Source organism: Macaca thibetana, chromosome 6 (genome assembly GCF_024542745.1).
Source record: "Macaca thibetana thibetana isolate TM-01 chromosome 6, ASM2454274v1, whole genome shotgun sequence".
Taxonomy (NCBI): Eukaryota; Metazoa; Chordata; class Mammalia; order Primates; family Cercopithecidae; genus Macaca; species Macaca thibetana.
The window spans coordinates 70,326,545-70,354,000 of NC_065583.1; the positions used below are offsets into that span (position 1 = coordinate 70,326,545).

At 34.4% G+C, this 27,456-nt stretch overlaps 1 pseudogene; it reads left to right on the forward strand.

The window, feature by feature from the left end:
• Window positions 1-8,330: 8,330 nt before the first annotated feature.
• Window positions 8,331-27,456, forward strand: part of LOC126956138 (proline-rich nuclear receptor coactivator 2-like) — a 53,601-nt pseudogene continuing 34,475 nt past the window's right edge.

A 27,456-nucleotide genomic window follows, 5' to 3' on the forward strand; every position in this document is an offset into this window, starting at 1 on the left:
ATACAGAATTCCATGCCTAACAAAAATATCCTTCATAAATGAAAGTCAAGTAGAAACATCTTCAGGTAAACTATGAAAGAATTCATAGGTGGGAAATCTGCACCGTAAGACATTCTAAAGGGACTTTTAGGAAGGAGCTGAAAAGAAATAGAGCAAATGGAAACTCAGATATATGGAAAAGAATGCAGTGCAGCAGAAATGGGAAATATGTGTAAATATAAAAGACATATTTCTTAGTCTTTTAAAACTTTATTTATAAAACAACCAACAATTTAAAGGAAAAATTATACATGAAATTTTGTGGTTTAAAAATATATGTTGAGGTATAATGCAACACAAAATACTACAAATAATTCCTTCTATATGATATTCAAGGAAAGGCAAAACTGAAGTGACAGAATGCAGATCAGTGGTTCTCCAGGGCTAAAGTGAGAGGCAATCGAATGCAAAAGGCTCTAAGGGATTTAGGGAGTGATGGAAAGGTTTTATATCACGGTTATGGTGGTGATTACAGGATTTTATTCATTTGTCAAAACTCTTTGAATTATACTTTTTAAATTGATAAATTTTATTGTATATAAGTTACATCTTTATAATAAAGACAATTAAAATTAAAGGCACAGCCAGTGTTCTAACTTAGGTAAAATTAGAAGTCGATTAATATTGGAAAGAAAGAAGTTAAATTGTTGCCATGTACACATGACTTGACTGTTATATAGAAAATTCCAAAAGTTGACTTAGACTACTAAAATTGATCAGTGAATTTGTCAAGGTCACAGCATACAAGGTCAATATAAAACAATCACAATAAAAAACAAATACTAATAGGAAATGATAGGAAAATTCAATAATACCACTTCATTTACAATAGAATAAAAAGCATAAAATATGTAGGAGTCAATTCAACAGAAGATGTCCAAATCAGCTACAGTTAAAATTATCAAATATTGCTAAGAGAAATTTTTGCAAATCAAAACTACAGTGAGAAATAATCTTATACCAGTCAGAATGACAATTATTAAAAAGTCAAAAAAAAACAGATGCTGGCGAAGCCACAGAGAAAAGGGAACACTTATACATTGTTAGTGGAAATGCAAATTAGTTCAGCCACTGTAGAAAGCAGTTTGGAGATTTCTCAAAGAACTTAGAACTACCATTTGGCCCTGCAATCCCATTACTGGGTATATACTCAAAGGAAAATAAATCATTCTGCCAAAAAGACACTTGCACTTGTATGTTAATTGCAGCACTATTCATGATAGCAAAGACAGAATCAACCAAGGTACTCATCAATGGTGAACTGCATAAAGAAAATGTGGTACATATACACCTTGGAATACTACACAGCCATAAAAAATAATAAAATAATGTCCTTTGCAGCAACATGGATGTAGTTGGAGGCCATTCACTATCCTAAGTGAATTAACACAGAAACAGAAAACCAAATATCACATGTTCTCACTTATAAGTGGGAGCTAAACACTGAGTAAACATGGGCATAAAGGTGGGAACAACAGACACTGGGAACTACTGGAAGAGGGAAGGAGGAAGAGGTGGATGGGGTGAAAAACTACCTATTGGTAGTTTTACGCTCACTACCTGCATGATGGTGTCACACATGCCTCAAACCTCAGCATCACTCAGTATACCCATGTAACAAACCTTCACATGTACCCTCTGAATGCAAAATAAAATCTAAGTGGAGAGATATATCATGCTCATTGACTGGACGACTCAATATTATTAACATGCCAATGCTCTCCCTAACTGGTATGCAGACTAATCTTAATAGACTTTGTTTGCAGAAAGTGAAAAATGTATGCTAACGTGTGTAAAGAAATATAAAACATCTGGGATACCAAAACAATCCTGAGAAGAACAAAGATGGAGAACTCTATCTGACCTTAAAACTTACTATAAAGAGACAGAAATAAAGACATTGTGAGATTAGTGTAACAAGAAAAAGAGGTCAATGGTAAAGAATAGAGTACAGAAATAGAATCATATACATGTGGTCAATTAAATTTTGAAAAAAGTATCAAAGCAATTAAATAAGCAAAGGTAAGTTTTTACAGTAAGTAGTACTGAAATAATTAAACACATAGTAACAAATGAACTACAATCTTTTTCTCATATCACAAAGATTAACTTAATTTAAAATAAACTTTTTGTACAGAAGCTAAAACTATCATAGCATTTCTAAAAAAGACATTAAAGAATATCTCCAGGAACTTACAGTATATAAAAATATCTTAGACAAGACACAATGAGCTCTAAATATAAAAGAAAAAGATTTTAAAATTGCAATTTGCCAAATTTGGAAACATCTGCACAGCAAGAGACACAATTTCAAAAGTAAAAACAGAAGCCACGAGCTAAGTTTTCTCAATATGAATATTTGAAAAATAATATGCATCCAGAATATACAAACCCTTAGAAATCAATAAGAAGAAAACTAAAAATACGATTAAAAGACTTCTAGTGTCTCCTCAGGATACAGGCAACTGGAAAGAACAATGTTTTCCACCCTTACAAAAACAACAAAAAATGCAAGGTCAAGATTTCCTTGAAAACTTCAGAGAAGTGAGATCACAGGAAAACCAACTAGTCTAAAATCTAAGGAGAAAAAGATGTCTATGAGGAAAGATGGCACTTGCTAACCCGGAACAAACACAGCCAAACACCAGTTAGAATTTGGTTAGAAGAGTTAATAAATTGGGGGTGTATTAGTGTATTTTCATACTGCTGTAAGTAACTGCCTGAGACTGGGTAATTTATACAGGAAAGAGGTTTAATTGACTCACAGTTCAGCATGGCTGGGGAGGCCTCAGGAAATTTACCATCAGGGTGGAAGGCAAAGATGAAGCAAGGTACCTCCTTCACAAGGCAGCAGGAAGGAGAAGTGCTGAGTGAAGGTGGCAGAGCCCCTTTAAAAATCATCAGATCTTGTGAGAACTCACTCACTATCACAAGAACAGCATGGGGGAACTGGCCCCATGGTTCAATTAAGTAACCCTGTTCTTGTGATAGTGAATCCCCTTGATATGAGGACTATAATTCAAGATGAGATTTGGGTGGGGACACAAAGATGAACCATATCAGGAAGTGTTGAGTGTGGGTTCACAGGAGGATGCAGAGCCCCTGGGAGCCACATACTCCCACATATAAGGGGAGTTCACATCTTCTTGCAGTCTTTTCTGGAGGGACCCTACAGGGCATACAAAAAAAGATGGGTGAGAGTCCTGAGAAAGCATGCCTCATGGTGCAGACCTGGAGGAGGAGGATGGTAACTACTGTGAGGGGGTACAAAACCAGCCAACACCTTCTCTCTTACCTCCCCGGATAAATAGAAGCCTTCATCTACAAGTGGTTTTGGCAACAAGCATTGTCACCTTTAGGCACTGGGACAAAGGCCGTGTAGCTGGGAGAAGGGAACAGGGAAAAATTCCCTTTTACTGGAGGGAGAGGCAAGCATAAGTGCTGAAAACAGAACTACAGATGGTGAAAAAGCAAGAGTTCTGAGAAGGTCGCATTCCCAAGACCCAAGTATATAGGACCCACTAAGACTGAAGTTTAACCAAAACAACAGAGGTTGTCCCCTCTGCTCCCTAGTACCAAGCTAACAAGCATCAAATAACAAGTAACAGTGGGGTGCTGCTAGGAAGTTGTAAGAACAGGGAGACAGACCCTCTCAGCAGCATAATGCAAACAGGAGAATTAAAACTGAGTGTGGAGCAGATAGAGGAACCTGCTTAGGAAAACCAGGCCCCACCCAAAAGTAAAGATATTGTGAGAGAAATCTGAAGCAAGTGGTACACTGAGGCTAAGCATAGCATGAACGAACTGCAAATCCAAACAATATTTTCAGTAGATTAACCCAAACCTCCACACAAAATGCCTAGCATAAGGGAAGGCATGCTTACTTACAGCCATGAAAACTACCTATTTCCACTTTCCAACACAAGATGCACACATTAAACACAAAATTATCAGCAAACAAACTGGCAAGAAATAAATAACATACTGGTAAGAAACAAAGCTGTCAACTGAACTGGACTCAGAGATGACAGAGATGTTAGAATTTTCTGACAGCAATTTAAAAATAACTATGACTATGATGTTAACAACTGTAATGGAAAAAGTGAAAACATGAGATCAGTGGAAAATTTCAACAAGGAGATGAGAACTAAAAGAATCAAAAGAAATTTCAAAGAACAAAACCCCCTACAGTAACATAAATGAAGAGTGCCTTCAACACACTCATTAGCAGATGTGGCACTGCCTAGGAAAGATTCAGTGAACTTAAAGGTAGGTCAATTGAAAACACCCTAATCGAAACACAGAGCACCCAAGACCAATGGAACAATCTTAAAAATTCCATGCAGTCTCACAGATGCCTACGTGGAATTCCAGAGAAAGACTAGGACAGAAATTTTCTCCCATTCTGTAGATTGTTCACTCTGTTGACAGTTTATTTTGCTGTGCAGCGGCTCTTTAGTTTAATTAGATCCCATTTGTCAACTGTTGCTTTTGTTGCAATTGTGTCTGGCATCTTCATCGTGACATCTTTGCACGTGCCTAGGTTGTCTTCCAAGGTTTTTATAGTTTTGAGGTTTACATTTAAGTCTTTAATTCATCTTCAATTAATTTTTGTATATGATGTAATGAAGGAACCGGAGGCCATTATTCTTAGCAAACTAACACAGGAACAGAAAACCAAATACCGTATATTCTCACTTATAAGTGGGAGCTAAATGATGGGAACTCATGGACACATAGAGAGAATCAACACACACTGGGGCCTACTTGAGGGTAGAGGTTGGGGGAAAGGAGACTATCAGGAAAAACAACTAATGCATACTAGGCTTAATAGCTGTGTGGTGAAATAATCTCTACAACAAACCCCCATGACTCAAGTTTACCTATGTAACAAACCTACAGATGTACCACTGAACTTAAAATTTAAAAAACAATGAAAGAAAGGATAGGACAAAAAAATTTTGAAGAAATAATGGCTATGAATTTTTCAAAATCAGTAACATACACCAAACCACAGATTCAAGAAACTTAGAAAACTGCAAGGAGGATAAACATCAAATGTGTGTGTGTCTGCGTGTGTGTATACACACATACCACCTAGGCATATTATATTCAATCTACTGGAATCAAAAGACAAAGAGAAAATTTGAATGTAGTTGGAGAAAAAGCCATACCACACAAATATAAAAATGAGAAATTCAAAAAAAGAGAAAATATATTCAGTATGGGGAAAAAGCTAAAACATAAGAAGGCAAATTAATGAAATAAAAAACAAATATACCATAGAAATACTCAGCCCAAAGTTTGTTCCTTAAAAGGACCAATAAATTGATGAACTCCCAAATAAAGAGATTAATAGAGCAAGAGATACAAGTAACCATTATCAGGATTAAAGCAGGGGAAATCACAACAAGTTTGATAATTTCTAAAAATAGTAAGAGAATATTATAACATTTTGAATAAAATCTTTCTTAGAAAAACACCATTCACCAAAACTGAAGTAAAAAAAATTAAAAACTACAAACTTTGGATAACTCTATACCTACTAAAGAAGTTGAATCTCTACTTGAAAACCTACACACACACACACACACACACACACACAAAGAGAGAGAGAGAGAGAGAGAGAGAGAGAGAGAGAGAGAGAGAAGCTCCAGACCCAGATGGCTTCACCTGAAAATTGTACATTTTAAGAAGGAACATCAATCTTATATAAACTTCCAGAGATTTAAAAAAGAGAACAATTCTTAACTTGTCCTTAGAAGTCAGAATAAGCTGATTTACAACAAATAGGTTACAGCAGGGCGCCTATAATCCCAGCACTTTGGGAGGCTGAGGAGGGTGGATCACCTGAAGTAAGGAGTTTGAGACCAGTCTGGCCAACATGGCGAAACCCCGTCTCTACTAAAAATACAAAAATTAGCCAGACGTGGTGGTGCACACCTGTAATCCCAGCTACTAGGGAGGCTGAGACAAGAGAATCACTTGAACCCAGGAGGCAGAGGTTGCAGTGAGCCGAGATCGCACCACTGTACTCCAGCCTGAGCGACAGCCTTGAGACTCCATCTCAAAAAAAAAAAAAAAAAAAAAAAAAAAAAAAATCAAGTAGGTAACAAGGAAGAAAATTTTCAGGCAAATATTATTTATAAGCTAAAATTTTCTTAATTATGCAAAATAAATAAATTATACTATATTATGACTCAATTGGGTTTATCCCAATAATTCAAGATTAACTTAACATTTCAAAATTAATCATGTATTTTACCTACATAGCAAAAACAGGAAGAACAAATTATATGACCTCAATAGAGGCAGAAAAAAAATGATAAATGTCAAGTCCATTAATTATTGAAAACATAAAATACACCTTAAAAACAGGAATAGAGTCTGCACAAAATTCACATTTAATGGAGAGATGCTGAAAAACTTCCCTCTGAAATCAGAAATTATACAGACTTGCTCTTTGTGACTACTTTCACTTTTACTCAATATTGTACAGGAAGCCTTATCCAATGTAATAAGGCAAGATACAAAACAAAAACCTAACAGGAACAGTATTGAAAAGAAAACGTCTGTCATTATTCACACAAAATATAATTGCTTATGTTGAAAATCCAAAAAAAAATCTAAAATGAATTCCAAATGTTAATGAGTTTATAGTTACTAAATGCAAAGTCAATATGCAAAATTCAATATAAAAATTGTATTTCTGTATATTAGTAATAGCTAGACAAGAAAAAAATTAAATCTGCAGTGTTCAGGATAAACAAAATTAAACTATTAAATAGAAAAAATAAAGTTTAAAAATTATTAGCATATAACATAATAAAGCAGATGTATCAGTCTAGAATTGTGAGAGGTGGTAGAGAAGAAAAGTCCAAAACAGAAAACAAATAAAAGGAGGCTACAAATCCTGTCCCTTGTAGGTAGAGATATTCTGATTAAACGTGGACATTGACAGAAAGTTACAGGGTTAAATATACATCTCAAAAATATAAGAATAAAAATGAGAAGAGTAGAAAGTGTATAGCTTTCCGACAACAAGGTGGAGGAAGAGGAAATAGGACAAATAAAGTTTGATAGACAAAAGGTAGAGGAGAAGAAAAACCAAATCATGAAATATTTCAAATGACAGTATATGGGATGCTATAGTACACTGTCAAGGATATTTCATTCAATGTTAGCCTCCTTTCTGGTGGCAGCCTGCATTCACTAACTGATCCCAGACGCCTTGCTTCAATTCAGGACAACTCCTAAAGACCTTCCCATCTCCAGAGCTCTCTGTGAGACTGGCTGAGACCTCTGGGATTGCATTTCAACCTCTCCTTCCTCCCAGTCTTTCCTGTACTCCCTCACAGGTACTGTTTCTGATTATTCCTCAAAACCTTTTCATATGCGTATGCCTGTCTTCTCTATCTTAACGAATGTTTCTCAGGGGACCTGATTTCAGACAGTTGGTGCCAAGTGGACAAAGAAAGCAGAACTTTAAGGGTGGAATTTTGGAGCTGGATCACCCACCAGGTGGCTAACAGTTAAGATCTCATCATTGGTAGCAAATGAAGTGTGGAAGATCCTGGAATACTGTGGCAACACATTCTGATTACATTTTGTTGCATAACAAATATATGCAAAGCTGAATGGCTTAAAATAACTATTTTATTGCCTCTCATGATTCTGTGGGTTAATTAGGCTTAGCAGGGCAGTTCTCCAGCTTCAATGATGCTGGATGAGGTTGTAGTCATTTGGAAGCTTAATTGGGCTCATTCACTTGTTTGGAAGCTGAAGCTAGCTTCAGCTTTGAGATCACCTGGAACTGGTGACCAGTGTGCCTGTAAGTGGACTCTGCACAATATGGCAGCTGAGTTCCAAGAGGAACATCCCAAGAACATGCTTTCTGAGAGACGAACTAGAAAATACAAGATCGTTTAAGGATTAGGCCAACATTTTGTATAGTACAGCATCTCTTATACCATATTCTATTATCAATGCAATCACAAGCATAGACCAGATTCAAAGAGAGAGAAAGCAGGACATGGAACATGTATATGGAAGGTAGGGTAAAACTGAGGCCTACTTAGGAGACCAGCTAGTGCACAATATAATTGTTAAAATTTCACTAGTGGTGAACTCAGAGGGTATCATAGTGAAGGAAAAGCACTGATGGGTGCAATACCTCAAAAGTTTGAAAAGTTTTGGGAAAGTAATAATTATAGACAATGGAATCAGATGCATTTTGCTGCATGCAACCAAGGCACTAGAGAAAGAAAACAAAAGGCTGAGGATGATTAATCATGAACTACAGGCAAAGTGAGAAAGCTGGTGGGCTTCCTTGGCAACTTTTGAAGAAACTCTCAACTGCTGCAGCTGGACAGCAGAAAGAGTGGTGGATCAGGTACCGGACTTATTTATAAAGCTGGCCAGTTGCAAAAACACTGAATTGTCAATCTTGGAAGTGCTGCTAAATCCACGTCAGGTCCTCTTTTGGAAGGAGTCTTGAGATGGGAACTTAACTGGTTGCCACACTAAAGAAATTTGAAACCCCTCATTTCCCTGAACCACCTGCAGAAGTGGCCCCCTCCTCCCTATTAAAGGCTATTGCACCTCCCTTGACTGAAGATGTTACAGAGACCTCTGGCTTATCAGAGAGTGTGCATCTTCTTCAGGATCTGTCCCACCAATCAACAAAATCAAAACTGTTTTTGGAAAAGACCATTAAATTCAACATTTGGCAATTATAAATGAAAAGAAAACTAGAAAATACATGGATAAACAACATTGTAAGTGCAAAAGAAATTTAAAATTATATTAGAGCAAGAATCATAAGAAAATATTTTTATTATCTTTATGCCAGACATTTAGAAAACTAGGTGAAATGTATCTCTTCATAGAAAAGTATATAATAACTAATTCAAGAAGTACAAAGGTAGAGCTAGAAGTATTATGAATCAAGAAATGAGCAGTCAACTAAAATATTCTCCTTAAAAATACCTTAGGTCCAAGTAGTTTCATAGAAGAATTTTGTAACACTTCAAGCAGCAGACACTTTTTATATTATATATAAACTATTCCAGCACAGAAAAAATTATGAAAAGCTTTGTAAGTTATTCTATGAGAATAGCCAGACTCTGTCATTAACAAAGGACAAAAAATTTACAAAAAAGAGAAATATAATTAAATTTCTCCTCATGTGCATGAATATTAAAATCCTAAAGTAAATATTAACATACTAAACCCAGCAGAAAATTGAAGAACACTGTACTTCATATTCAAGTATAAGTTATTTCTGTCTTAGACATTTGCAAAAATAAGAGAACAATTGCTTCTCTGGGCATATATATGATAAATAAAGAGGCAGAAGTTTCAGGATATGAAGAAATTTAGAAAATAGAATGTTATTACACTAACCACTTATTCTATACCCAATATTATATTACACAAAATTCAAAAATTGTCACCGTGGTTTCAGCCTTTGCTTAGGAGATTCTGTTTCTTTTTCTTTATTTCATTTATCTGAACTAAAATTGACTCCTTTCCTTCTCTCTTTATGGGAGACAAACAGATCTTTGTCTAACCTCTCCTGGTGCAGCCTGTATTGGCAGCAGTTCTAACCAGTTATTGTTCCATTTCCTTATTCACACTGGTTAAATGGTAAAGTTCCTCCCCGTTCTTTGGTAGGAAAGGGAGAGGAAAATTTTGAGATGTATACTTACAAGGGAGAGTCTAACCAAGGATTATTCAGAACACCTAGCTAAACATTAGTAAATAAATGTATATATCATTATTAGTGGACTAAAGGAGAAAATCCATTATATTATATTCAATACCCTTTAATGATTCAAAAAATTAGCAAGCAGAGACCAAAGGGATATTTCTAATAAAGGATCTTTCATGAAATCTATAGAAAATACCATAGGTGATGGCAAAAATGTGAGAAATATTCTCACTAAACACAAGAACAAGAAAGGGGTACCTGTTGTGGCTATGGCATACTCAGTGTAATGAAGACATACAAGAAAGAAAAAAGAGGCATTGCTATGGGAAACAAAGAGGCAAAGCTGACACTTCTTTTTGCAAACAATGTCAGTGAGAAAATGGATCTCATTGAAAAATATAAGGACTTAGAATATAAAACTCAAGGGACTATGTAGATATATATATCGATCTAATTATATATTTACCTAGCTATATAATCTCCTCTTTCATAAGAAAGAGAAGATACCACAAAATAGCCAAAAAAATCTGAAAAAGATTACCAATGAGAGAGGACTTTTATTTAGGTATAATTACATGTTACTAGGCCTATGCTAATTAAACTTGAAGAGTTTAGAAACTGGAAAATGAGTCAATAAAATTGAATAGAGTATATAAGCAGATTCATGTATATATAAGACTTAAATTTATGATTACTTTGTTTTTTAAGTAGTGGGAAAAGATTGTGTCATCATTGAATAGTAGGAATAGTAGCTATCAATATGAATAAATAAAGTAACATAACATTTATGCCTCACATCTTTTGCTAAACTTCAGATGGTTAAGACACAAAACATTAAGCAAAAATAAAAAAGTGTTAGAGAAAAATAAAGAACACTTTTTAAAGCTATGGGGTAGCAAAGGTCTTAAGTGAAACCTCGACCCAGAAACCTAAAGTATAAATAACAAGTTTCACCTAAGAAACTTAAAACCTTCTGTATAGTGGGGATGGGGGGACAGAGAAAAGATAAAATACAAGTGGCAGAGATGAATTACTGCAGCACATTTAGTAGACAAGTTATTAATAACCAGAATATATAAAGACTTCTATAAATAATTTAGGAAAAGGCAAACAACTCAACACTAAAATGAGTAAAGGATGCCAGATGGTAATTCTCAAAAAGAGAAACAAAAGGGCCAATAAACATGTAAAAGATATTCATTCTCACTGGCAGTCGTGTGTGTGTGTGTGTGTGTGTGTGTGCGCGCGCGCATTTGGTTTTTCAGTTATCAGATGGCATACATTATCAAATTCGGGACGGATATAGGGAAACCGGCACATTCATATACAGCAGATAAGAGTCTTTTTTGGTGAAGTACTTTGGAAAGGAAATTAGGAAGAATATATTCTAAATCTTAAATTCCCTTGGCCCAACAATTCTGGCTCTAGCAATATATTTTCAAGCAGTACATTCATGAGTGCCCAGTGATGTCCATTCGAGGCCATTCATAACTTCATTGTATTAGTACAAAACTAGAAACACTAAAATTTCCATCAATAGGGGAAAGTTGCGAAAGGAGTATCATATACAGCACATATAACCAACCTATATTACATGAAAAACTTTCCAATCATATTTTTGTAAGTTCAAGTAGTAGAATATGATCCCCTTTGTGTTAAAAAGTCAGTAAAGGTATATGTAAATAGATGTAATTACATGGGAAGGGACAGGAGTATACACACCAGATGCTTGACAGTGGTACCATCTGGGAGAGGAAACCAGGAAAGGCATACTGCAGGGGTTATTTCAGGGTTTGCTCTCAGTATTTCTGTATTTTAAAAATCTTTTACCAAGAGAATATGTTCATGCATTAGTAGGGTAAATCAAAAGATAAAACAGTGATAGTAGTGAGGTAGCAAAAAAATTTCCTTTTTGGTCCCTAACGATATCGGTCTGTGATGGACAAACTGGCCTCCAGTTTGGCCATTCTGTTGATTTTGGCCATTTAGTAATCATGCTTTGAGATACAGCCAAATTTTTAACAGATGCAGAGGAAAAGCAGCAGCATATTTCTCAAAGCAAATTATTCATCACAACAATCATGTCAAAAGCCTTCTCTTTTACTAGATTATTTACCTACCTTCCATATTTTTCCCTAACTGGAATTAGAATTTTCCTTCCTGAAACCTCTAGTTGCTAAGCAACATTTTCTTCTCTGTGGAGCATGGTTGCTGTACTATACAGCTTTTCCTCAACTTCATCTTTCTCTTCTTTTTCTTCTAATCATCTCTCTCACACACACATAAACACACATGGAATTTTCTAGAGTTTGTCTATGTACATAATGTTTATTCCTTTGTTCTGTAAGAAAGTGTCTTGTCTTTTTTTATTGTTGTAAACTCATAACCAAAAGAATGAAGAGAGGCTTCCCTTTTCTAATTCTAAGATGATAACAACTCCAGAGATGGTGTTGTTATCCTCAGAAGAGGATTGGTGTGAAGGTTAGAGTTTGGGGATAAAGTCCTAGGTCTTACACATTGCTTTAGGATGATGGTTCTCAGATGGCAAAGACCTATTATAATTCATTCAGTAAATAGTTATTGAGCTACTACTATGTTACAATATTCTGGATTTTGAGAATGCAACAGTTGATGAAAACAGTTGCCACTCTCAAGAAGATTACATTTAAAGCTCTGTATAAAATGAAGGCCTATATCTGCTTCCAGCTTATTCAAATTCTACCATAGCTTCCAACTACATTTTGCCCTGGACAATGGCTGGACAAAGAGGCAGGGTATGTAGTGGGTGTGCACAAAGCCTCTGCCCTTCCTGGGTGTTGAAGAAGTGAAGGGGTGCAGGATGTTTTCCTTCTCTGACCAACAGAGCTAGAAGACTGGCAGTGGACAGGCCTCAGGCAAGGAGCTGAGCTCTGAAATTTTGGCCCCTGGAGAGCCTTGGTCCCTCTGGAGGAGCTGCTGGTTTCCTTGACCCTGGAATGCCTATTGGGTATTCATGTGGAATACCCTCATGCTGTTTGAGAACCATTGTTATGAACAAAGCCTGCTCTGCTGGGATTTATATGTTCTAGATCCATTACTTTGTAACAGTGGAAGCTTGGGAAAGTTTCTTAACTCCTCTTTTGTAAAATGAAGATAGTAGTATCTAGATCAAAGAGTTATCATAATTAAAATTTTTGATTTTTATAAATTGTTTAGAACAGGACCTGGAGCATGATATGCCAAAAAGAAGATTGACTTCCTATTCCATCAGCCAGACTCTACCAGTTGAGAGAGGAGAGAGCCTTGTCTGGGAGAAAACTATGCTTATCTATCACTGACTTGCAAGAGCTCATCATACCATCATTTTTAAAATTATGTTCATAGCACCCACGTAGGTCAACCTCAGTGCTAAAGGTAGTAAAAGCCAGTTCCCTAAGGGATCAATCATTAGGGTCCCAGAACAGGCAGTGCTTGTGACAGAGAACTGCTGATAGACAGAGACCACACATTTAACATCATCAACAACAAAATAATGACAGCACTTAAGGGCATTTAGTCACTGCACTAAAATATACTTCCTGGAAATAAAAAGCACTTTTTTAAATTTTTTCAAATTTAATATGATAGAATGAGCACTGTGGTGAATTATTGTCATGGAAAATCAAAGTGTAGAAATGTTTCAAAACATGGAGCAAAAAATAAAAAGCAATAGAAATCCTGAGGGAAGAGAAAAGTGATTTGGAAAAAGTATCTAGAAATCAAAATATGTAAATTATAGTAGATCCATAAGAGAGAGAGAAACAAGAGAAAAGAGGCAATAATTAAATACTAGAGAAAAATTCTCTGGCTTCAAGATAGATTTGATTCTGCAAATTGAAAGTTCTCACTAACTTTGAGCAGGAGTGACTGGTAAAACATGTCCACAATAAAGAAAAAAATTAACAACATAAATTTCAAAACAGAAAGAATTAGTTATGAAAGAAAAACGAAACAGACTGACACTGATTTATCTGTGATCCTTGAAGCTGGATGACATTTAAATAACATCCACAGGCTAGTGAGAGAAAAGAACTGTAACTCAATAAGCAAGAAATCACAGATGGTATCAACACACATCTCTTCCAAGGAGAATACTCAAACAACAACAACAACAACAACAACAACAAAAAAACAAAACAAAAAAACACGCGCACACACACTTTAGCCAAAGAAATGAATCAGAACAGAAATCATAATGTAAGGAAAGGTGAAGAAGAAAGAAAATGATGGTAAGAAATGAACTTTGCAATATATATCTCTCTATATAATGAGAGATGACTTGAAATAATAAAGGGCTTTGAAATAAAATGGAACTCTAAAATAATACAAATCAATAGTTTATAATTAAAGCACAAAATATTTCCCTGTGACCTTTGTGTTGAGAATGAGGAGGAAGGAGGAGAAGTAAAAGAATTCTAATCATTGTTTGGAGAGAATAGGGAATTTGGGCATTCATCTCATTCATCTTTTGAGGGGCAGCCAGGGATTAGAGGTGCTTTGGTCAGTGGGGAGTGTTTCCATTAGGATTACCTTCAGCTATACACAACAAGAAATCTGACTAAAAAGGGGCTTGTGTTTCTCTCATAACAGGAGTCTGGAAGCAGGCCATCCAGTGCAGTTCCACAGTGCTAAGAGGGGCCTAATCTCCTGCGTTCCCACTCAGTCCTCTTTCTTGTTGCTTTTGTCATCATCACCTGGCTACTCTCCCTTTAGGCATGATATCTGTATTTTAGGCAGAAAGGAGAGGAAGAGCAAAAGGCAAAAATACATTGCCGGCTGAGTCTAGAATTGTTTACCCCAGCGCCGTACCCAATAAATTTCTGCTTCCATATCATTAGCCAGGGAGTGCTCCATGGGCCACTTCTAATTAAAAAAAAGCAAGGGCAATCAAGTTTGCAACACCCCCTGCCTCGCGAAATATCTGCATTCTGATTAATAGAGAAGAAAGGGAGAATCAGTTAGGTAACTAGCAGTGTCCACAATTGGAACACTTAATAAGTTGCTTTTATATCACAAGTGAGAATTTGTACTTGAAATGAGACAGTAACCCCCAGTGTAATGGATAAAGTTCAATAACGTTAAATTTCCAAATTAGCAAGTGTCAAAAAGAGAATAAAGAGTGGTTGGATCATACCAAGAGAAAAAAGTAAAAGTAAAGAAGGAAACAATAAAATAAAATAAATAGTAAACTTTAGTAATACGGCAGAAAATATATAACTTCTTACTTTAAATATGAATGAACCAAATTGCTCAATTTTGTTTAAAAAACAACTGTATGTTATTTGTAAGAAATATTGCTAATGTGATAAACTAAAAAAAAAATTTAAAAGGCAGAGACATTACCAGGAAAATGTAATAAGAAAGAATCAGAGGGAAATAGATACATTGAACAAGATAAAGTTGTAAAATGCAATCACTTCTCAGACAAAATAAGCCATTGTATAAAAGAAAAGACACAACTTTTGAAGAAGGTATAATAAGCAGATACATGTATGCATCAGATAACACAATGACCAAAAACACTACGTGATAACTGTTATAACTATAAAAATAACAAAAAATTTAGAGGGAAATTTTAGTATGTCACTTTAATAATTAATCCACTCTAGTAGAAAAGGAGCTTATTTTCTAATAGAGTTGTTGGGAATGAGGGAATGAACAGGCAAGTAGGCAACTATAATATGGGAAATAATTACTGTGATAGAAATGAATACAGACTGTCCTGAACCCAGTTTCTATTAGATGGCACAGTCACAAAGTAGGTTAGACAACAATGGTTTCTGCCTTGTAGAAGTTCGTAATTATGGCAGATAGTTCCATTATGGGAAATGCTTTAAGGTCAAGTTTTCTGTCTATAGAGTTTTTCTTCATTTAAGAAAATACCTTCACCAATACCGAATACCAAAGTAATCTGCAATAACACGTATGACTTTACTAAATAGGAAAACATTTTGAAAAAGATAACATACTTTCTCTTTTAGATCATTGATATCATTCATTAAATATTTTTAATGAAGTTTACTGAAGCAAATGTCTGGGGGAAACACTCAGCTAATTAATCATTTTTTCTCATTATATGAGTGTATAAAACAGGTGTTCACAGGTCCTTTAAAACAATCATTGTTCCAAGATGTGGGTGCCGATGAAAGTTACCTTTGCTGCTCTAATGATCTGCTTGGCTGACAGGTTTGGAGGGGTTCCCAAGACCTACTTCATTACTTGAGTTACTCACTGTTCCTTAATTTCTCAAGATTTGACAATTTCCTTACCATGCTCCCTTCCTCCTCCAAATTTGTTCACTTTAAGGTTTTATTTCCTGAGCTTATTCTGATGTAGTTATTGTTGTAGGTCTCAATTGTGATTCAAATACATGATCGTTACTAGAGCAGTTGTTCATATTGAGACGTTTAATTTTGCAGAAAACAGAACTGAGAATTATACAATCTAATGTTTTGTGAAAGACTGCCTTTGTAAAATGCCAACATAGAATGATGCTTATGAAATAGATACACAAAATTACTTTAAAAACCTGTGAATACAGCAATTAGAGGCAAACTCTTTTTAAAATATGTGTTCGATTACATGAGAATATAATTGCATCTCTGAATTACAAATTTTGTGGTTTTTTCCCCCCTGATTGCCTCACTTCTAGCAGCTTCAGTGAATGCTGAGCATTAAAAATCACTTAGCCATTTTTCAGATCATTGCTAAAAGTTTTCATTCTCTGAGTCTGACCCTGACAAGCTGATAATTAAGATCAACAGTGATTTTCAGTGAAGTTTTTACCATGTCCTAGGGATAATTCTGTAGATCTGCAGGGCCGTTTTGGGTCATCACCGTGATTGGGGGCTGCTAATTACACTTATTTATTTTTGGCAGCTTTACTGATATATAATTAATATATTAAGAACTGCATATGTCTTATGTATACAGTTTGATGAGTTTGGATATATGCAAACACCCATAATACCATCAACACAATGAAGGTAGTAGATACATCTAATAGCTCACAAAAGCTTTCCTTGTATTCCTTTGTTTTTATTTTTGGTTTATGTTTTGTGGTAAGAACACTTAATACGAGATCTATGTTCTTAACAACTTTGAAGTGCACAATACCACAGTGTGAACTGTAGGCACTATGTTGTACAGCAGATCTCTAGAACTTACTCATCTAGTATAACTGAAACTTTGTACCCATTGAACAACTCTCCATTTCCCCAACCCCCAGAAACTGGCAACCACTGTTGTATTCTCAGTTTCATGAGTTTAATGATTATGGATACCTCACATAAATGAACGAAGTCATGCAGTATTTGAGATACCTATGGCTGTCAAACTCATAAAAGCAGAGAAAACAACAATAGTTGCTACTTTCATTTAGTGAACAGAGTGAGAAATGTTAGGGGTCCCGCAATACAAGGAACAGTTGTCCACATTGAAGAATTGTCTCACATAAGCATGACTTTCCAGCACCCTGACAGATGTTTATGCAATTGAAAGAATGGTTTATAATTAGTTGAGTTTAAAATACTTGACATATAAACACACAAAATCTTTAAAATACAATCACAAAATATTTCTCATGGTTTGAATACTTTTCAAAAACACACCTGAAATATTGACCATTATTTTAGGAAATCGCGTTATGGAGAGCAAGGCTGCTAGTGGATTTTGAGTTGCCAATACAATACACTACTATTGGCCTGCCTTCTAATGCTTAGTTCATGTGCAAATATATAACAGAAGACATTGAGACTCCTTCTAACAGACTTAGAACAAATATTTTTAAATTAGCAGGGGCAAATAGCATTTAGAAATTTTACTGGATCTATTTTAAACGTTTTATTTTAATTTTCCTATTATTGACCTCCTATGTAATTATAAATTATAGCTCAGAGGCCAGGTGTGGTGGCTCACACCTGTAATCCCAGCACTTTGGGAGGCCAAGGCGGGTGGATTACGAGGTCAGGAGATCAAGACCATCCTGGCTAACACGGTGAAACCCCATCTCTACTAAAAATATAAAAAAATTAGCCGGGCGTGGTGGTGGGCACCTGTAGTCCCAGCTACTCAGGAGGCTGAGGCAGGAGAATGGCGTGAACCCGGGAGGCGGAGCTTGCAGTGAGCCGAGATGGCGCCACTGCACTCCAGCCTGGGCGACAGAGTGAGATTCCATCTCAAAAAAAAAAAAAAAAAAAAAAAAAAAAAAAAATTATAGCTCAGAATAAATCTAGGTTAGAAAATTATATCTTAAGATTATTTCTTTTGGAGTTACCTGTTACTCTTACTATTTTCCTGTGCCCAGAATCAACCACACAACCTCTCTATGGCCCTTGATGTTTCTGTTTGTTTCAGTCCATCCTCTATCCCCTGTTTCTCAGTGTCAGAGACAGAGGTAATCTTCTATCATTACCTGTTGTTATCCCCATATCATATGAGGTTAGCTCACCTTTATTGAACACAAATAAGTTATGTTATTATATATCCCAGTGCTGGGTTTTAATTTTATGTCTTCTGTACCTCTGCTCTATGATTCTTCTGTGTTCTTGTACTGAAAGTGTCAGATTAATTTATCTTAATCCAAATGTATTCATTTTCAACAAGTGCATATATCTAGCTTGCTCAGTATGTTTTCTGTTGTAATCTCATTTAATATTTACATATCTATATATATAATTTTATGAACTATTTTCCTTTTTTATTAAACTGAGGACCTTATATTGATTTTAACAGTATGTCATTTTCAGGTTTTAATGTTTCTATATTTAATCAAAGAACAGTGAATGGGACATCTAGTTTGATAGAGTTAAGAGCCACAGATGTGTTATTTCCCAAAGATTTAGTGGATATGGGTATGATCGTGATTGTGGTTATGGTTGTGGTAAATAACTATGGCAATGGTTATGATTACCTTAGGGTTATATAACAAAGTTAAACCAGAATATCAACTAAGTACTAATCCACAACACTTCAGCAAAAATATATATATATATATATATTTTATTTTTTTGTTTTTCCTTTTCTATTCTCTTTTTTCAATCATCCCTGCCAACATATTTTCTCCCTTTTTTCTTCTAAAATGTTCACACTTTCCAATTTCCAGTTCCCACTTCAAGTGCTATTCACCCTTCCTGGAATGCCCTTCCCCCATAGTCTGTGTTTCAGGGTGAAGTCAAACCCTGTAACAGTGAGGACTCTCTCATTGTCTTTATTAAAGGTAATTTTTTTAGAATCTGAATTTCCTTAGCACTATTACAAAGCAAATATATTTCTCTTCGTACTTTCTTCTTTATATTATTTCTATTTATATACATGACTTACTTTGTCATAGGAATTCATAAGCTCCTTAAAGCCAGAATGTTTGCTTTTGTTTGTTATCCCTCTGCTATGTGCTTTGCCTGACCAAATGAATGAATAATCTATAATCCACCAGGAGCCTTTATTCCTGGAAATTTTGGACATTAACTAATTGTTATTTTCAATATGACTATTTCAATATTTCCCATAACTATTGTTATTTTCAATAAGACTGTTACTTAGTCTTAAAAGTAATTGGGCTTATACAAAATCTGCAATGTACAGGATTTCAGTGAAATTGCAAAGAAAAAATATTAGTGTTTCACATACAAACGTTTAGGTCTCCTAATAACATTTCTACTGAAACTTAACTATGGTTCACATTTCTGAAGACTGTTTCCAGTGACAAAAGAGGAATGGCCCTATTAATATCACTGTGGAAAGATCACATGGTCTAACAGAATGGATATTTCACAAAGGAAGATGCTATTTGGATTAATGGGTAGGTGGAAACATTTAGTCTAGTTCTTTCTTTAGCAGTATGCTGTAACAAATTGTACTTGAATGCAGAGGCATCTATTAGAGCAAATTCTCTTTGTAGAATGTCAATGATTTTGTGTACTTCTAATTCCTCTCTGTCTTGAACTTCTGAGCCTCACAAAATAAAAATCTCTTATTAGAAAAAAAAGCAATTGAAACCAGACCCTGAGGTTGTACCTCATAAGGTTATAGGGGACTAGCTTTGGGAGAGTATAACCAGAGATCCAGCACATGGGGAGTCTCCAGGGGCAGCCCTGCAGTGACAGCCAGGGGTCTTACAAAACCCACTCTGAAGAACAGAAACACAGATTCTGTAAGGTGAAGCATAATCAGTGCTACAATTAAGAGGATTTTCCAAAAACTTTTAATGGAGACCATGTATAGCTTGCCAAAAAGGATAAAAAACAAGCAGTAACACTCAGTAATTAGGCTTTTATGCCTTAGTGGATATTCACACCAAAAAAAAAGTTTTAGTCAATTCATGTTTTCACTTTTTATTATATCTATATTATTTCAAATGTACATTTCTCTCTCAATCCCAGTGATTCGGATGCCATTCAATTTTTTTTTTCTGTTTTGGATAGCTTACTGCTGTCACATGAATAAACTTGTAAAATGTGTGCACCTTTTCTCTGCCTTACAAAAATAAGTAATCTATTGGTTGGGTCCAGTCATGAAAACAGAAACTGTAGTTATTTTAACAGAGTAAATTTCACTTAAGGAATTATTGGAGAATGCAAAGGGAAAGACTGAAGTAACAGATACAGAAATTATAAGAGTCAGCTGCTATCTTTAGGGCTGGAAGAACAAAGGGAAACCTTGAGATTATTGAAACTGACTAGCTGGTGCTGGTATCTCAGGAGTGTGGAAGAGGGACCCTGCATAGCCGAGACTCAGAAGTCTCAGGAAGGCCACTGAAGGGGCACTTGCAAGCTGGTGCTGTTATCTCTAAGGAGGCGAATGAGCTTGGCTCTGGGAGTGTAAGAAATAAACTGCTGCTGCCAAGGTGAAGAATTGCTGTGGTGACACTGCAGGAGCAGGAAACAAAACTGGAAGGAAAGAATCTTTTCTGCCTCTGGTTTTGCATTCTGCCTCTGGAGCCCCAGTTTGGCAGGAAGCCAGGTGGTGAAGAAACACAGAGTCCAAAGTTCCAGTTCCAGGATCATAGAGAAGAGTGGGTTTGAAGCTAAGAAATGAAAACTAATAAACAGAAAATACCAGAAACTACTCTTTTACATCTTAATGGATATGTGTACTACAAAATTTTAACTAATATTTTAAGTCTTCATTATTTATATATTATACCTAATGCAATTTCTTCAAAAGGGAAATAATAGTTATAATAATTATAACAATTATATAATTATTAAAATAATTATAACAATTATATAAATATTAAAATAATTATAACAATTATTATATAATTACATATAATAATTGTAATTGTTAGAATTGCAGTTGAACGTCTTTGTTAATATCACATTAATCAATTTCTAAGGAGTGATTTTTCTTACCTTATAACAAATAATGTATTACTTATGTCATAATTTTGTTCAAGTTGCCAATGATACACTGAACTATTTAATACCTTTGCTTATGACACAGTGTAAGAATTCATTGATTAAATTACAGCCTCATAATCAGTCTTTGCTTATCAATTAATCTCCAAGGTTTTCTCCAAATGTGATTTTTTTTTTCAAATATTGGTACTAGTTATGAAAAGAATATTATAAAATTATAGCATGAAATAATATAATTTTATCTAATTAGAAAGCAGTCTTTATAAATGGAACTATAGAAGTGTTTTATTTCCAACTTTGACTCTAAAATATATACATATATGTTTTTCTGTCAAGCTACATACTTTGGAATAAATAATGTCAGTATTTTTGTAATAACTGCTTTGTGTCAGATACTGACATGCTCATTACAGAGAAAATCCTCATTACAAATTTTTGAGTGAGGTATTATTATAATGAATGGGACTGAGGATCTAAAAGCATGAGTAATTTCCACTAAAATCACATGGCTAATTAATCAGATACCAATAATTAAGCTTTGTTATACTGCCATTGACATCAATTACTTTGTCATTTATATTAGTTGCCTAATCTTACCATTGGTAATATTAAACTTGTTTCTTTCTCTAAAATATTATAATTTTTTTCGAAGAATGTAACCTACAATCTTCACAATTCTCTCTTCACATAGAATTATGTCCTTAGCAGTGGTTTATGATGCATACTACTAGGAGAGTATAAATCATGATCATAGTCTAATCCAACGATGGAATAATAAAGTCTTAGAGTTGGAAAGGACCCCAGTAACTAACACTCAATCTGATTAACAAATCTCTTCTTATAATACACTAAAATTTATTGAGCCCTTGCTCTTTCTAGGCATAATGCTATGTGGTTTACAGGCACCGTCTCATTTAATTCTCATCACAAGACAACCAGTAAATCAGTATAGGAAGGTTGCCAGATACAACACCAATGTACAAGATTTAATTCTATTTCTAAATATAGGAAACAAAAATGAAAAACAAAATAGCACCATTTACGATATTATCAAAATTCACTAAACATCTAGGAATACATTTATTAGATAGTAGGATTTCTATGCTCGAAACTATAAAATATAATCCTAGCAATTTTGGAGGCTGAAGCAGGAGGATCACTTGAGTCCAGGAGTTCAAGACCAGCCTGGACAACATGGCAAGGCCTCATCTTTACAAAAATAATTTTTAAAAAATCAGCTGTGCATAGTGGTATGCACCTGTGGTCCCAGCTACTTGGGAAGCTGAAGTGGAAAGATTGCTTGAACCCAGGAGATCAAGGTTGCAGTCAGCCATATTCACAGCATGGGAAACAGAGCAAGACCCTGTCTCAAAAAGAAAAAAGAAATACATGACAGGAGTTAATAAACCATGCATAGGGACTGGAAAACTCCATGGTGAAAAGATGTTGATGTCAATTCTTCTCAAATTAGGATATACATTTAAGTTCAGTCCCAGTCAAAATCTTAGGAAGTATTTTATTTATTTATTTATTTATTTATTTATTTATTTATTTATTTATGTTTTTGCCAAAAACACCTGACAAGCTGGTTTCAAAATTCACAAAGAGGTACAAATAGTTAAATACAGTTACAGCAATTTTAAAGAATGAAACTAGAGATATTACAAAAACAGATATTAACATCTATTAAAAGGTATATTACTTAAGACAAAAGTCTGTTGGCACACAGATTAGCAAATTGATGAGTGGAATATAATGGACCCTGCAAAAAATCATGCTTACTTTCTGGCAAAGATGACACTGAAATGTTTTCCATAAAAATAATTTAGTCAATTGGATATTCATATTAAAAGTGATATATCTTGACTTGTACCTCACACCATACATAGGAATCACTTTCCGATGAATTGCAAATTTAAAAGTAAAAGGTAACTAAACAAAGCCTTTAGACAAAAACATGGAAGAATATCTTCAAGTCTGTGAAGTAAGCAAACATTTCTTAAACTGGGACAAAAAACCAGAGGAAGAAATAGATACATTAGATTACATTAAAAATATATGACTTTTGTGCATACTACTAAAAAAGCAGGTGGTAGATTGGGATGACTCATATCTAGTAATATATACAACTCCTACAAACCAGTAAGAAAAATTCAGCCAGCCAAAGAGAAATATAGATAAAAGACAAACAGATACTTTCTGAAAGAGGATATTCAAATAATCAATAAACATACAAAATGGGCTTTACTTCAGTAACAATCAGGGCAATGCAAATTTATATTTAAACCATAATGCAACACCACTATACATCCACCAAATTGGTTAAAATGAAAAAGAGAGAAAATAGGAAATGTCAATGAGGATGTGAGAGCACATAAGCACAGAAGATTGTAAAGAAATGATTAGACTTAAAATATTCTGTTTTGTATTGATAGGAGGTAGGTAGAATTATTGATTAATTTTAAACTTAAAAATATAAATATATTAGAAATATATATATATCTGAAAAATTAAAATATTAAAAGAATAAAAATAGAATATACAACATTCAAATCTCTAGAGGAGGAAAAAGTAAAATAATGAAAACTGAATTATGCTAATATGAGGCAATTAATAAAAAGAAAAGCCATGGTAAATAGAAAACATAAGCTAAAAGATGTAAATATTAATAAACCTGAACTTCCAATACAATGCATAAGTTAGTCTTTTTTCCTTTTCCCAGAAAAAATAAGGTAATATTTGGCATCTGCCTTTCAAAAATAGGAAATGATGCTAGGAAACTAATCTTGTAAGCCAGTCTGCTGCCTTAAGCAAAAATCTTCTTACTGCTTTCTCCTTTAGTATTGTTAATGGATGAGACGCAAGGTTTGAAAATCCCATGGCTTTTTACTTCTTGAGGAGAGAAAGAGAAGGAAAGGATAAAGGGAGGAAAGAGAGTGGTTTTAGCAGGTCTCTGTTCTATCTAGTATTGGCTTTGGCAGGGAGAAAGAGCATGAAAGAAGTGGGGGCAGAAGAATGATCTCACCTACTTGGTGGGTTGATGACGTCAGCAAAAAGCCAACTGGCAGGTTCTGGCTGGATTGTCTTGGAGGTGCAGGAGGAAGACGAGAGTAGCTATATACAAACTAAAGATATCACATGTTCAGAGCATATTCAGATAGCCACTTCAGAGCTTAAGTTGAATTTTATAATCCTGTTTCATGATTCATTAAGTAAAAGCTTAAGGTGAGATTTAAGTATATATTTTCCAGATATCTATTTTAACATTTAAATGATTGCTTATAGTCTTAAATAAGAATATTAATTTTACTTTTTTTCTTTTACATCCAGATTCCTTTGCTCAGTTCTATAGAAATAAAAATTTAAGTTACTTATTTTAAAATATCTGTTTCCCCGGTTTTTAAAAATTTTTTACAATTTGCTTTTAAGTAAATTCAACAAAAATCTTTCATAAAGGATTACTACATTGGTCTATATTCTAGCTTGCCCTCTTCTACATACTCTGCTCCAGATCATAGTATAAATAAAGGTTTATGCAATGAAATTAAATCCCTGGGGAAAAAAAGGGAAAGAGGATGCTGTCAAACATTTTTATTATGCCCCTTAATTCTGCTACTTTTTTGTATTAGCAGGAGTTGGGTAGAATTATTGGATTGATAATTGACACCATCTCATAAGAACTGTGACATCGTTCTCATAATTTATGAAAGTCAAATATATCAAAAGCCTATTCAAATGAACAAAAACTATAAAATACATGAGAAAAGCACTTTAGAATGCTCTTCCTCTCGATCAAATGAAAGAACAAATAAGGAATTTAGATCTAATGAATTTATAGTTCAACATCATTCATTTTCATTAATACCTATTATTTGTTGTTATTAGGAAGCCAAAATTTTCCTATAATTAATAAATGACAGTAAGTTTTATTTTATATGGATTTTTTTATCTCTTCAATAAGGATGCCATTTTGTTTTAGTTTAACAAATATATGTCTTTTTACCAGTAACATCCTTCTCATGAAGTAGATTTAACAAACTTTTTGTGTCATCTCATTATATTTTATTCATGATAAAATAGAATTTCATAAAAATATAGGAAAACTAAAATCACCTATAATTCAACTATCTAAATATAATTATGTTTAATTTGTTTAATAGTCTTTTACATATTTTTACATTTACATAAAATGTTTTAATGAAAGTGAGATTATCTTGCACATTTGAAAGCTCACCTTTTTTACCTCATACCTTTTGATTATCTCCTCATCAATCAATAAAAATATATCTACAATTAGATATCCCATAATTTTTCTCTTAGGATAAATTGTCAGCACTGTGTACTCAGCTAGGTGTTATTTTGGTATAGTTTGATTTTTATATATTTTATAGTATTTGTTCATTTGAATAGGCTTCGATATGCTTGACTTATGTAAATTATGAGAATGATATCACAGGTTTTCATGAGATGGTCTGAATTATTGTTCCAAAAATTTAACAGGTATAGAAAGCCACATTTCATTGTCCATTCTTAAACGGGTTCTCTGAATGTATCAATTAATCAACACATTTTAATTTTTTCTTTGTCTATACAGATAACTAGGCAAATCTAATGATCCTGAGGATATTAAACTCAATCCTGTGTGGTTTTTTTTATGGCTTTCACTCTTAAAAACTTGTGTGTGGCTGACACTGCTGTTGCCTACCTAATATCTATTTTCTCTTTCTTAATTAAAGATTTCCATCTTTGTTCAAAGTATTAGTGTGTCCAGTGAAAAACATGCAATCTCCAAGACTCCCTTGCAGCTAGGATGTTAATCCTAGTGTTAATCCTCCCAGTCTTTAGTTATAAAAGTGGAAGCTCTTTTGTACTGATATTTAAGCAGCAGAGCCAGAGCACCCTCATCCCCCAATCTAATTTCTTAATTGGAGACAGAAATCAGCTGTGGTTTATGCATATCTAACTAAGACTCTATCTTACCTCTTATGGAGGAATCTTTCAGCCAATGCATACTGAAACCCTGGAGTATCACAAACAAACTTGTCTACAGGGCCATGCACGTAACAAAAATGTGTAAATGAAGTTTAAATAACATAGAGATAGAGAAGCTGTGATGAAGAGAAGAAAACAAGTACAGCCTAAGGCATTCATGTTCAATTTTTCAAGAGATATTTTCAGCCAAACAAATCAAGGTTATGGGTTTTATTTATTTATGGGCACCAATTTGCAACCTCCACTCTCCTCTGTGCTCAGCATTGTGCAAGATGCTGGTGGCAGGGGGGATACTGGACAGTCTAAGACCACTGTACTCAAGAATTTACCTTGGGTAGTAAGATGAACGGTCATGAATCATTGACAACAATACAAAAACAGTACATAATTATCTACTAGGGTATTCAGTATTGACCACAAGTGTTGTAGGTGTTTTGAAAAAGGCATGAGAATAAATTCTTGGAAAATTGAGAATGTTTATGAGAGAGATGGCCCTTGATCTTAGAGTATGAAGGCTGGATAGAATTTGGTTACTCATAGTGATGTGGAGAATAATGGAAAGCCAGAAAGGGAACCTGGAATGAAGACATAAAAATGGGAATGAGACTACTGTGTTTTTGTATGGGACAGTAGAGATTGGCCTCACAGAGAAAAGAAAACATTTGGGAGAATGGTACAAACTAGGTTTGGATAGGTAGAACAGGATCAGGTTAGCGAGGTCTTTGGAAAATACGCTATTAGATTCCAGACAGCAAGAAAAACATAAAAACTGTAAAAACAAAAGAACATTGAGGGCAAAAAGTCTGACACAAAAGAAACAGTTTAATAAGAGAAGTACTCAGGAAGATTAATAAAAATACGACAGTAAACACTTTCCTTAGATAACTATGCCATTTATTCATCCATTCACTAACTTCTGCATTCAATAAACATTTGATCAGCATGTATGTATGCCCCAAAGGCTAAACTAGGTTCTGGAGTTACAATCCTAAAACAAGCAAACAAACAAACAAAACAAAAATCCATGCAATTGGGTTATACAGAATGTAGTGAGAAGACCTTCAAATATCTAGGAGTATTCTTTTTCCAGTTCTCTCAAAACAAGCTAAAATTATGCGGTGAGATTTCCTACTCAAAGAACATTTAATATAGTTTTGGATGTGCTAGCTGACTTAATTAGGTACCAGAAAGACAAGGTATAAACAATGGAAAGAAGAAAGCAGATATATTATTTCTAGATAATAACATTGTACTTCAAGAAACCATAATAAGAGAGTGTAATCCTCTAAGTGGAATATGAAACTAACACTGAAAAGTCAGTAGCCTTTTGGTTTTGGA